The sequence below is a fragment of the Rhinatrema bivittatum genome, chromosome 11 (genome assembly GCF_901001135.1).
Source record: "Rhinatrema bivittatum chromosome 11, aRhiBiv1.1, whole genome shotgun sequence".
Taxonomy (NCBI): domain Eukaryota; kingdom Metazoa; phylum Chordata; class Amphibia; order Gymnophiona; family Rhinatrematidae; genus Rhinatrema; species Rhinatrema bivittatum.
The window spans coordinates 25,441,058-25,455,179 of NC_042625.1; positions in this window are offsets into that span (position 1 = coordinate 25,441,058).

Genomic DNA, 14,122 nt, shown 5'->3' on the forward strand with positions numbered 1-14,122 from the left:
AGGGAAGGGTCACGTTGGCAGGACTGATTTTCTTAGGGTCCTAATGCTGACCTGTCTAAGGAGGGAAGGACGTTTCAAAACCTTTAAACCCTCCCTGGGAAGTAAATACCTCTCAGAAGACAGAAAGCCAGCTTTAAAAATTTGACACCATGGATGGGAAGTTGACTTTTATTGAAAGAGTTTCTAGTTTGTGGCTTTCCGAATGTGTGCGACAGTGACTGCTCTGGGTGTGTGTTTTCTTGAGGAGCGTGCAAGGTTTTCAGGTCATCTGATTTCGGTATGCATTATCTGATATTTGAGCGTGGGGAAATTCTGCTTGCTCACATGATCTAATACTACTTTGGTTTACAAAAGACCCAGGAAATCTTTTCATTTTTTTTCCCCTGCAGAGTGTAGTTGCTACGTATGTCAGTCCACTTTTGAAATGTAGAAATAAAAATTAACAAGCAAGTTTTGCTTTGACTTCATGAAGGGAAGCAGAACTCTCCATTGCTTGCCACAAATGTATTAGGTAAGTGCAGTAAAAAAAAAGCATCACCTATGACTTGTTTAACCTTTACATTTTTTATGGGAAATACAAATCTACTTCCTGTTTTGGTTATTCATTTAGGGCCACATTTTCAAAAGGCCGTGCGTGCAAAAACCAGGAGACGTGCACGTGGCCAGGCTGTGCGCGCGCCGAACGCGTTTTAGAAACAGCCCAGCCACGTGCGTATCTCCCAGGATACACAGAAGTGCTGGGCCATCAAAAAGGGTCAAGGTGGGGTCTGGACAGGCCAGGGGCCGGCCAGGACAGTGCCATTTGGTGCTGTCCCGGTGACTCGCGCGCCGGCAGCTCTCCGGTGCATGCAACTTACTTCAACTCCTAGGATAAAGTAAGTTGATAAAAGAAAAAAAAAATTAGGCTAGATAGAAAGGGGTTAGGGGTCAGGGAGGAGAGGGGCAAAGGTAGGAAGTAGCGTTAAGGGGATAGGAATTTCCTTAGTCTCCTCGCTGTGTCTTTTTTAAAAATCTTTTTAGCAAATCTCCCCTGTTGTATGCGCAAGTCTGAACCCGCCTCACATGCGTGCGCTGATTATAAAATCGCGCACATGTGCGTGTGGGTATCTTAATTTATAACAAGCGTGCGGCGACATGCGCATGTTATAAAATCGGCACATCCATGTGCGCGCACCGGGAGTCACACGTGCCTTTTCAAATCTAGCTTTTAATCACTGCCACACACTTCGGCTCGCATACTGTGATGCTACTCTTTTTTTTTTGCTGGCTATTTAGCTTCATTTGCCATTCTCTTTAGCATTTCTTCACCTTTCAGAACTGTAATTTTCATTCTAAAAATGTTGCAAAAGCATTAGACAAATGTGGAAGTCAGCGGCTGATCTGAAGGTATATTCATATGGAAAATAATAAAGAGCTTACACTCCTAACTTCCAGTGCGTTTGTCCGAGCCAGGGCTGTCCCAAAGGCTGGGCAAGGAGGTTGGAGGGGATGAGTTTGAATTTGTCCCCGTAAGGGAGATGAGATGAGGCTGAAAGCAACCCTTGCTAGGAGTGCCATTTTGTCCAGCCGGTGCTCCCTGGTCCCATCCCTGAGTTGTCAGGACTCCTCTGGAAGGTGCCACCTGACAGAGATGTCTGGCCAGAGGCTGGACAGTGTATCCCAGCTTTTTTTCATACTTTTTTTTTTTTCACCAGATTCTTTCTATAGTTACAACTACAATGTTTAGGCAGATGACATCCAGTTTTTCATTCTACATTTTTTCATGGTCTAACACGATGGACCATGCATCACTTTGCAACAGTTCAGTTAAATGGAGGTTAAATCATCATAGACTGAAACTTAATATTGCAAAAATAGAGGTTATAATCCTATCATAAATTAAAGAAAAATTCTACATTTTCCTTCCACATTATCATTTTAAAATCTACAATTATCATTTAAGACTTCTGTTAAAGAAAAAAATAAGTGTATTTTAGGAATGTGATTTATCAATGAAATAATACATCTCAATTAAGTCTTCATTTTACAAATTATCTTTAGTAAAGAAAATGAAACCTTTGCTACCAAAATAAAATTTCCAAACTGTATTGTAAGCACTAGTTTTGGTTGTACTGGACTACTGCCCCTCATTCCACCAAATAAAGTGAGCCAGTAGATGTAGTGTGTTTGAATTTTCAGAAGGCATTCTAAGGAAACTAAAAAGTCATGGGATAGGAGGCGATGTCCTTTCCTGGTTTACAAACTGGTTAAAAGACAGGAAACAGAGAGTAGGATTAAATGGTCAATTTTCTCAGTGGAAAAGGGTAAACAGTGGAGTGCCTCAGGGATCTGTACTTGGACCGGTGCTTTTCAATATATTTATAAATGATCTGGACAGGAATACATTGAGTGAGGTTATCAAATTTGCAGATGATACAAAATTATTCAGAGTAGTTAAATCACAAGCAGACTGTGAAACATTATAGGAGGACCTTGCAAGACTGGAAGATTGGGCATCCAAATGGCAGATGAAATATAATGTGGACAAGTGCAAGGTGCTGCATATAGGGAAAAATAACCCTTGCTGTAGTTACACTATGTTAGGTTCCATATTAGGAGCTACCACCCAGGAAAGAGATCTAGGCATCATAGTGGATAATACATTGAAATCGTCAGCTCAGAGGGCTGCAGTAGTACTATCCAGACTGCTCAAAATGGCAACACAGTTTCATGGTTTCCTTTCTCTATTATGTCTTATTCTTAGTTCTCCTATATTGTCCATGTCAAGTTTCTTATATTGCCCCAGTGTGAATAAAAAGTGTGCACTTTTTGTTATAGCCACACTCATGGTTTTTAAGATCTCATGTGGTCATGTGATTTGGTGAGCAGAGCAAGCCATATAACCTCTGCTCTGGAGGCTGTCTTTGCTTCCTCCACCTCAATCCACAGCAATCAGCCCTTAAAATTACAATGAAAAGCAACTTTTGCTCAAGGTACCGTTCAATGAAGTGGGGACCTTTATCGGAACAAAGATATGACTTGAAGAGCAGCAAAGAAAGTAAGTGATGCCAGCAGAAAGCAAGATGGCAGAGAGAAATGTGGAGCCCAGAATCGGGTTTCCTGAGTACAGCAGTGGTTATAATATTACAAAGTTATTTTGACAAATTGTATGACCAGCTGGATACAGTCCTGCACAAGAGGCTTGTGACTAAAATGAGAAGCTTGGGAGAGAGTGCCAAGGTGGTGGCCTGGATAGCAAACTGGTTGACGGACAGAAGACAATGTGTGATGGTAAATTGAACTTACTCTGAAGAGAGAGCGGTGATGAGCGGAGTGCCGCAAGGGTCGGTGTAGGGACCGGTCCTGTTCAATATCTTTGTGAGCGACATCGTGGACAGGGATAGAAGGTAAGGTTTGTTTATTTGCGGATGATACTAAGATCTGCAACGGAGTGGACACACCGGAAGGAGTGGAGAGAATGAGACGGGATTTAAGGAAGCTGGAAGATTGGTCGAAGATATGGCAGCTGAGATTCAGTGCCAAGAAGTGCAGAGTCATGCATATGGGGTGTGGAAATCCAAAAGAAATGTATTTGATGGGGGGTGAAGAGCTGATGTGCATGGAGCAGGAGAGAAACCTGGGGGTGATAGTGTCTAACGATCTGAAGTCGGCAAAACAATGTGACAAGATGATAGCTAAAGCCAGATGAATGCTGGACTGCATAGAGAGAGGACTATCAAGTAAGAAAAGGGAAGTGATTATCCCCTTGTACAGGTCCTTGGTGAGGCCTTATCTGGAGTACTGTGTTCAGTTCTGGAGACCGTATCTCCGAAGGGACAAAGACAGGATGGAGGTGGTCCAGAGAAGGGCGACCAAAAAGGTGGAGGGTCTTCATCAAATGACTTATGAGGAGAGATTGAAGAATCTAAATATGTACACCCTGGAGGAAAGGAGGAGCAGGGGTGATATGATACAGACCTTCAGATACTTGAAAGGCTTTAATGATCCAAAGTCAACGACAAACCTTTTCCATTGCAAACAAATAAGCAGAACCAGAGGTCACGATTTAAAATTCCAGGGAGGAAGACTCAGAACCAATGTCAGGAAGTATTTCTTCACAGAGAGGGTAGTGAATGCCAGGAATGCCCTTCTGGAGGAAGTGGTGAAGACTAAAACTGTGAAGGATTTCAAAGGGGCGTGGGATAAACACTGTGGATCCATAAAGTCTTGAGGATGTGAATGAAGAGAAGAGGCAGGAGTGGCTTGCGGGAATGACGGCTACTACCTGGAAATTAATATCCTTATTCAATAAACATACACATGGTTAATGCGACTCCAACATTGTTCTATGCTTCAATGGCAAGAGGAAATGTGGGACAAAGGATCTGCATTCACAAATAAGCATGAGAGTAGCTTGCTTGTTGCGGCGGTTACTACCCCAAACCAATTAAGCCTGATACTTTACTTTGAATACATATATAGCGCAGCTCACTGCTTCAACGGCAAGGGGGGAATGAAGATAAGAGGATTTATATTAAGACAACCAACAAGGACTAAATTGCACAGGCTGGGTAAACAAGTGGGGGAGTAGTTTGCTTATTGTGGCGGTTACTACCCCTAACCAATTAGGCTTGATACTTCAGTTTTATGCAGCTCCAGCACTGCTCTCTACATCAATGGCAGGGGTGGAAGGAAATTAGAACTAAAAACTTACCAATAAGGGCCCTGACCTCAGCGGTCAGAGTAACAGATAAGTATGTGAAAAATAACTGTGAAAGCTTGATGGGCAGACTGGATGGGCCATTTGGTCGTCTTCTGCCGTCATTTCTATGTTTCTATGGAAGAGGTTACATGACATTTGCTGAAAGAGTCGCAGAAGTAGAACAGGGTATTGGATCTGAACTTTGCAACTGGGGACCTTGCTTCTCTGAAAGAAATAGTATGCACGTATGAAGTGAAACTGAAGTCTCTTGAAAACAGTTCCAGGAGAAACAACACAAAATTTGTGGGCATCTCTGAAACTGTGATAGAGACAATTACAGCGTTTCCTGAATACGCGGCTTCCAAGGGAATTGGGCTGAAGGGATTGCGCAGGAACAATAAGAGGTGAAGCGTGTGTACAAACTAGGCCTAAGGAAGGATCCCAAAGAGTTCAACTGGAGGCCATGGGTGGTGACTGCAAGAATATTACACTTTGTGCATAAGCTGGCCGTAATTTAAGCGTACAGAAAGGCAAGCAACTGCTATATTAAAATAAGAAAGTATTCAGTTTTCAAGATTATTCTACAAAAGTTGCGGCTAAGAGATAAGAATTTGTGTTGATTTGTTCCAAATGACATGAACTGAAAATTCACTGCATGGTGATGTTCCCTGCCAAGCGGCAGATAAGAGCCTACAGAGGAGAGAGAATGCGGCTTAGTTTGGTCTCTGGAGCCTGGACTGTTATGTTGAAGGTGGGAGTGGAATCGTGAGATAAGCCCAGAGCACCGCTCTAATTTTCTACAGCAAAATGTGAATAGTTGCTAGACTTGGAAAAGAAGTGTACAAAGTGTCCAGTAAACTTTTGTGATATTATTTATTCTTTTTTTTTTTTTAAATATGTCTATTAAAGTGAGTGACCAAATGTAATACAGCAAACAGTGTACATCTTCCGGGACAATTGTAAGGCAGCACTTCAGCATAGGCAGAGAACTCACTGGCTTTAGTTAACCCTACTCAATTCTCATTCACACAGGCATGATAAGCTAAACATAAACTGTATTCTGCAACTGATTATTCTGTGCATCATCGTTTTCATATGTTCCCATAATTAGACTCTCTCTGTGTCACGTTTTTGTCCATTTAAGTCGCTGTCCCATCTGTTCTATTTTCACATATCTCTGCATTTCTGTTTTCCAGGATTGATGAGCAGGTAATATGTCAATATTCCAGCATGAAAGTATTGTTTTCTTAGCAAATGTAAAGGAAACACTTAAAAATTTTGAGCTGCCAGCCACTCTCTACCTAGCTGCTATCAAGCTAGATCGAGAGTACAATGTACAAATCTCATCTTTGTGTGCCTTTCCTCACTCCAAATCACATCAAAGCTTCGCTGATGCCTACGGTGCTGTCCTGTATCAAGCTAGATCAAGAGTACAATGTACAAATCTCATCTTTGTGTGCCTTTCTCACTCCAAATCACATCAAATTTTCACTGATGCCTACGGTGCTGTCCTGTATCAAGCTAAATCAAGAGTATAATGTACAAATCTCAACTTTGCGTGCCTTTCCTCACTCCAAATCACATCAAATCTTCACTGATGCCTACGGTGCTGTCCTGTATCTTGCTAGGTCTAGAGTACAATGTACAAATCTCATCTTTGTGTGCCTTTCCTCACTCCAAATCACATCAAATCTTCACTGATGCCTACGGTGCTGTCCTGTATCATGCTAGGTTGAGAGTACAATGTACAAATCTCATCTTTGTGTGCCTTTCCTCACTCCAAATCACATCAAATTTTCACTGAGGCCTACTGTGCTGTCCGTACCCGACTGTGCATATAAAACTGCCCCCCAACACCTAGCCCACCACCAAACCTCACCCCGAGTTACTAGTTGCCCCTCGTATAGCGGTATAGTTTACTTATATAAGAGCCTTATAAAGTCTCTCTCTTGTTTTTTTGATATATGCTTTTATTTAAATAAAGTTTAAACATAGAAATCTAGTTGACTAAGTATCTTAGCTGCAGGCATAAATGTATGCTTATTATTTATAGACATTCTGATATTCTGCTTTTTTTTTAATACCAAGAATGGCCTCAATGCAGATTACAACAAATTTAAAATAAGACAATACCATTTGAATTACTCTGCAGTTAGTATCAAATTTACAACTAGCGTCTCCACAGTTGGCCTGGCAGTAAGAGTCCAAAGGCATGTAACCTATGGCCTTCCAGAGAGGTAGTCATGCGGTGAGGTCAATGGACTGGAGGTTTCTGCCGGACAGTCTGGGTGAAGAACCATGCTTCAGCTTTTTTTTTTTCTCCTTCTGAAAGTGAGGAGAAGGGCTCAAATGATAAAGGGGACAGGAGTGCTGTGAATAAATATTTCCCTGTGTTGCTCCTGAGTCCCCCTTCTTCCCTGAGCCTTCTCTCCAGCTCTTTTTATATTCGTATTTTACATTTATCAGTTCAATGTCTGTATGGGGTTCAGAGAGGGCTCAGTACTTCAGTTTATTTAATTTCAAAGGAATGGCAATGGCTAAGTAGGAGTTTGAAGTTGCCTATATTCACACACATATATATATATATATATATATATATATCTTGCACTCTTACAATAGTGCTGGCACTGCATAGATAAAATGTTTGTCGTTCTGAGATTAATTTTCATTTTATGAGCTTTACACAATTATTCTTATGTTAACATGCAGCTCTTTATTTCCCATTTACCCAGAGGTGTTCCACATGAATTCCTGCTCGGAAAACTGAATGGTCATTTAGAAAATAAAGCGGACGCTTGCCTTTTTCTTCTTTTCTCTGTAATTACTTCCACGGTTTGTGGAGGTGGAGGATGGAAGCCAGTCAGGTGGATGAATCATCGAGTAACAAATTCTGAATGAAAGTAAGAACTTTATACCGGGTTCTCCATGCAATAGGTAACCACCGTAGCCTCATGAGTACTGGTGTAATGTGGGCTCTGAACTTGGTCCCAGTTAAGATTGTAACAGAATTTTGAACAGTTTGAAGAGGGCAAAGTGACAGTAGCAGGGAGACCAAGATATAATAAGTTACAGTAATCCAAAGAATTTAGGGTCAAGGTCTGCAGGACTGAACGAAAATTGTAAGGTTCCAAAATAGGTTTTAGAGGGGGGTTTGGGTTTTTTTGTTGTTTTTTTAAAGCAAACAGAGAACCAGATTCATTAAAGCTTTTCTCCCATTTTGACTCTATGGGGAAAACCCTTAGTGAATCAGGTACAGAGTTTGTAGAAAGAGGATTTAACAACTGAGGATATGTGATGCATGGTGGTAAGATTACGATCAATGATTACTCCGAGGTTTCTGGCTGCTTGACCAATTGGTAGTCAGTGTCCTTGGAATAATATTGCTGTCTGAATTTAATAAGTTGGTGTTTTTACTGGAGAGAGCAGTATGACCAGATTTTGAGATATTGAGCTGTAATCTGTGATGCATCAACCAATGTTTATCCCTATTTATGCATAATGAAACCAAATCGAGAGTATCAGACCAAGAAGTAGAATAAGGTACAAAGAATTGTGTATCATCTGTATATGCATTATAATTAATACCCAGACAGAAAAGAACTTTACAAAGGGGTGCTGTGTAGATATTAAATAAGATGGGAGACGGTGCTAAACCCTGGGGAACTCCAAACAAGATATTAAACCAGCTGGCGTAAGAGGAGCCTAACTTTATTTGCTGGGTGCGATCTGTCAAGTAGGATTTTTTTTAAATATTCTGGTATGGTGCCAGATATACCAAGTGATTGTAAGTGGTGTATTACTACACTACAGTGTCAAAGGCTGACGGTAGAAACATAATATAATCTGTATTAATGTCAAAACCACAAAGTATTGCATCAAAAGATGAGTAATAAGGTTTTGGTACTTCTCACACATGTCCATCATCATTATCCAAATCGGTCCATGCTGTCTATTAGGCGATGCTGCTATCTTTCAATGGCTGTGAGGATGCCAGTGGGTGTTTAATTTTATAATTTTTTGCTTTTCATATTTAGTTTATTGTATGATTTACATTATTTATGTTATCTTATTGGATGAGGCTGAATTTCTTTTGTTAGAATATTTTGTGTGTTATGATTGGGTTTATGGGTTGCACTTCACCTTGAGTTACCATCAGAAAGGCATATAATAAACCTAACTAAATAAATAAAATGTAAGTTTTTGAAGGCAAATACTGTAGGGAAGAGAGTGGATCCTAAAATGAGGATTCTGTCCTTTGAACTGGAAGATGTAGAATATCCTCGAAGCAGCTAACATAATCCTGTATCTACTAGATACAGACAGCTATAGTGTTGCTAGCTTTAGGTTGTTATTGGGGTTCTGTCTCATCCTATATAAACTCCATACTTCAGTCCTATGTAAAAGAATCGATTGATTTAATAATTTTAATTATAGTTTTACTGGGTAGTAGAAACTGGCCAGGGACTTCTTTGTTGTGTAGAAGATCCTTCTATCTAAAGACTACTTTCATGTGTGCCCAGCACCTTGTGACAATGGTGCAAAACATTTTGCAGTCAGGCCCCCCCCCTATTTTATGAATGGATGTGTCCTGTTTCTGTTAATTGTAATTTAGGATTGATGAATATCGTTTGTGCAATATAGATATTTTTATGTTGGTGTGTGAATGGTGGTTGAATGTGTGAGTTTAGATTTTAAAATGTCTAGATAGGTGAATACCTTGTGATTTCTAATAAATGATAAATTATATTTATATGTATGTGGTCTCTCTGTGATGTAATACAGTTATGCGATATCAGAGAGTTGTGTAAAAAGAATTTCCCTCTGTTTAATTACCTATCCTGTTTCTGTATGGACAGAGCTTGGTAAGCGATGGGTGCAGAGGAAGCCATGCAATTCCCACTGGTATAAAAAAAATGAACAAGGCAGTTCCATCCATCACAGATCATGTAGACTGACAGCTGCATGAGAATGTAGGACCGAGATCATTTCAAGTTGAATATTTCAAAGTGTGATATTTAGTTATGTACTCTTATAGGATGCTTTTCAGGGGAGTGGGTGGGAGAAGCTGCTGATTGTGATTGCTGAGTTTAATTATCAAAATCTCAATGGGGGTCGGGAGAGCTTAGGGGCCCATGCCCCAGGTCCTTTTCATATCTAGTAACACCTCTGGCTAGAGATTCTGAATATTAGTAAAACAGATGCCCACTGTGCATTATCTTAAAGTCTGTGTTGCATGGGGAAAAGGTCAGCACACAGGAGCCGCAGTCACTGCTGGCTGAAATAAATGAAAGCCTCTGCTCTAGTTGTAAGCTTTGTAGTCTCTTGCCTATTTTCTCAGAAACATTCCACTTGTTGCTGCTAAATTATACTGTTATCTATTTGTGTCCTAATTTTATCATTCATGAAACGTTAAGCCATCACTTTTGGCTTTGTTGAAAGAATTGAGACCCTGCCAGCAATTATGGCTGATACTTTTTTATTATTATTATTATTATTATTATTATTTTATTTCAGATATTCAGAGGGTGGCTCCATTCCTCCAGATCACAGCTAAATCAGGATTTCAGGTTAATGGATTATGCAAATGAATTATATTCAGTGCACTGTGCGTGCATTTAATTTCCCAGGCGTATTCATTTTGGATAGAGCTGACCAGTTTTGCTGCCGCTGCCTATCCCATATTGAAAGTAGAAAGTTACTGCTGTTTCCAGATGTCAGAACATAATCACGTAATAAGTGACTTAAATAAGCAAACAAAAAGAAAAAAGTAGAAATCTTTTTATTGGACTAACTTAATACATTTCTTGATGAGCTTTTGGGAGCTAATCCACCTTTCCTCTGCTTGGAATAAAATGATCAAAAGATGGCATGGACCAGATAATACAAGGGAAGCATAAACGGCCTTCCAGTGGTAGTGGGAAGTGGAGGTTGGATGGGTGACCAGAAGGTGACAGGCCGAATGATTTCATTTTATGGCTTGAATGAAATAAGCACTCTAGGCCTTTGAGTCCTTTTTTTCAGGTCCAAAGTATTGAATCATTTTAACATCACAAGTCTTATCTTCCTGGATTGTTTTAAATTCTCCTTTAATTCTTCTGATCGTAAGCTCATTGGCACAGTGATCTGGTTCCAAAAAGTGCTCTCATGTGGGTGTGGCCTGTGGCCTGTGATGTTTGATCTTGGGTCTGTGTGAATTGATTCTTGGCTTTAATGTTTGGCCTCTCTCACCAAAGTAGCATGCTGCTTCCCGGACCCTGACACATGGTAGGAGCACTGGATGGCCGGCGCCATCTTGTGCTCCTACCATGTGACAGGGACTGACCAATGGCACCGGTAGCCCCTGTGACATAGTAAGGGCAAAGGCATTGGCGCCATTTTGAATACTGGCAGCCGACGGTCCGAGTGCAGGAGGTCACTCCCGGACCCCCGCTGGACTTTTGGCAAGTCTTGTGGGGGTCAGGAGGGTCCCCCAAGACTTGCCAAAAGCCCCTGGTGGTCCAGCGGGGTCCGGGAGCGATCTCCTGCACTCGGGCCATCGGCTGCCAGTAATCAAAATGGCGCCAATAGCCTTTGCCCTTACTATGTCACAGGGGCTACCGGTGCCATTGGTCAGCCCCTGTCACATGGTAGGAGCACAAGATGGCGCCGGCCATCCAGTGCTCCTACCATGTGACAGGGTCCGGCCAATGGTACGGATACCCTGTCACATGGTAAGGGTAAGGGCAAAGGGCCATCGGCGCCATTTTGATTAGTGGCAGCCGATGGCCCGGGAGCGGGAGGATGGCCCGGAGTGGGAGATCGCTCCCGGGAGCGGGAGATCGCTCCCGGGACCCCCACTAGACCACCAGGTACCTGTAAAAAGTTTTTGGGGCATCGGGAGGGTGGGGGAAGCTAAGGGGTTAGTTTTAAAGGGTCGGGTGAGTTTAGGGGTTATTTTTGTGTGCCGTTTTTCCCGCCCTCCCCCAAAACGATAAGGGAACCCCCACGATCAATATCGTGGGGTTTTCCTATCGTTTTGGGAGAGCCCCCGATTTCTGACGATTTTGAAAATATCAACGATATTTTCAATCATCTGAAGCCCGATTCACATCCCTAGAATTAGAAAGGGTTATCAGGAAATGGTACTAGCCGCAATTTTGGGGGAAGAACCGACCATAAGTCGGTCGTTTGTGGCGGAAAACCCGAGCCCAGTTTATGAGTTTCATGTTAAAGGGGTATTGGGGGGAAGGGAAAAGGGGGTACCCTGTGTAGCCAAGGGGGGGCTGCTACGTGGGAAGATGAGAACATTGGGGATAAAGGTTCTCAGTGGAGCCAGCTCTCGCTGGCATGTGGCGGAGCAGGCGAGAAAAGGGGGAGGGGTGGCTCCACCATTAGAGTTTGAAGGTGGTGGAGATATGGGAGGGTTGGGGGATAAAAGGAAAGGGGAAGTAGGGGGGGGGGGTCAGTTATGTTGTGAGGGCTCGGGTTATGTATTCAAATAAACTGCGGCCTATTTAAATGCCATTCAAGCGTTGTGTCTTGTTTTGGGGGTGATGGGACAGCAGGCGAGTGCATGTGTTGCATCCCATGTTAATGATCATTTCTGTTTTATTGCTGTGTGTTTTACCTACCGTTCTCTGCCTTGACCAACTATAGGAAAAGTGAGCTATAAACTAGAATTGAACTTGTTTTTGGGAATGTAGGTAAGAGTTCCAGGAAAGGCACAAGTGTCTGTAATGTTCTCTCCCGCCCTCAGTGAAAGCTGGGGCTTCCATCGTGCCGCTGCTGCGGGAGGCTTCCTAGCGCTTTGTGGAGCACAGCCAGGCACACAGCTGCTTGTTTGCTCATCACCGTGCAATGAGAGGCGAGCCTCAGGGATTGCAACACATTGCCTGATGTCTTTTCAATCTACGTCAACGTGGTCACATTCAAGGAGGACCAATGCTGGACAAGTGTTGGCAACCTCTGAGCAAGTGAATTCCTCGCATTCCCAGTGCGGCTTTTTTTGTTATCGTTTCTTAGCCTCCCCAGCTTTCTACCCATCTCTGATCAGGAAGCATGCAGATAATGCCTCCAGGCTTCTCCCTGTAGGCTCCCCTGTGCTTTCTGAATTTTATAACGAAGAAACCCATTTTGCCAGGCTCTGTATTTTGATGCAACACAAGTTGCAGGAGTCTACTGACCAGTCAGTGTCACAGTGTAAAATTAAAAGATAACTGGCTGCAAAACATGATTTAAGCAGTTAAGAATTACATGAACATATTTCTTCAGGTTATGTTTTTTTTTAACAAATATACATTTTGTTTGTTTCTAAAGCACTTGAGAAATTTGGGGAATATACAAAAACCGAAAGGCAGAAAGCTGGTCCACTTATTTTTAGTAAGACTTCCAGCAATGGCACCATCCACGTCCAAAGGCAGTCTGTGCAATAATAAAGCAAAGGAGGGGGAGACATCTTTACTAAGGATGGGGGTGATGTGGCCTTTAGAGGCTGCCAGCTTTCTCCTCTTTATAATGTCCTCAGGAGCATCTGCTGCCCTCTGGGATAGCCCGGGTGACACAAGAAGCTGCGTATGAACTTTATATGTGAACGTAAACCTCCCAGTTGTGCTGATGCCCCCTACAGCGTGCGACGGAAGTATTATGCCATGTTTCCACTGGAAAGGCGTTGAACTAACAGTAAATAATAGAGCGGTGCATACTTTCAGTTTTTCTAAGGAACACTCTCTACAGGTGGCAGATGACATATTTGTTATTGAACTGCCCCCGGTTACAGTAAGGGCAGTGAATGGTCTAAGATGTGAAAGGAAAGCCAAAGTTGAACCGGACATCTGTGAACGGCAGCAGGAATTAAGATGGGCAGACTAGATTGGCCTTGAAGTCCTTGTGATGTCTCTAAGAAATCAGGTGTTTATACTGCCTCTCCTTGTACTGTATAATATTAACTTGATGAGCTATCAAACACAAGATAAAAACAAAACACTAGCATTAATCATTAACTTCAACACGTTAGCATGCATAACACAGTGCTGCAGGTCTCACTTTGCACAAAATTCTCTGGCCAGAGCTGATTTATCATGGCAGGAGCCTTTTTTAGAAACTGGGATATGACTGAATGACTTGATTCCCATTCCTGCTGAGGGTCGTTGTAGCTTAAAAAAAGAAAGTCTTTAATTATTTGAAAATCCAGTTCCATATCATTGTAAGGTAAAAATAAATCTAAAGAAGTATGCGTCATGGATGCATAGAAACGCCTTCCAGCAGAGGTGGTGGAAGCCAAAATAGGATGGTGACTCCAGCAAGCATGGAGCAAGCACGAAGGACCCTGACCTACATGGCCAGGTGGGACGGTAAAGGCTGAGATTCCGTATAGATTCTGAGAGAGAGCAGATCCTTATCTGGCACCCAGTGCTGATTTTCTGCCAGGTTACCCACCTGGAAATTACTTCCTTTTCCTTGGTG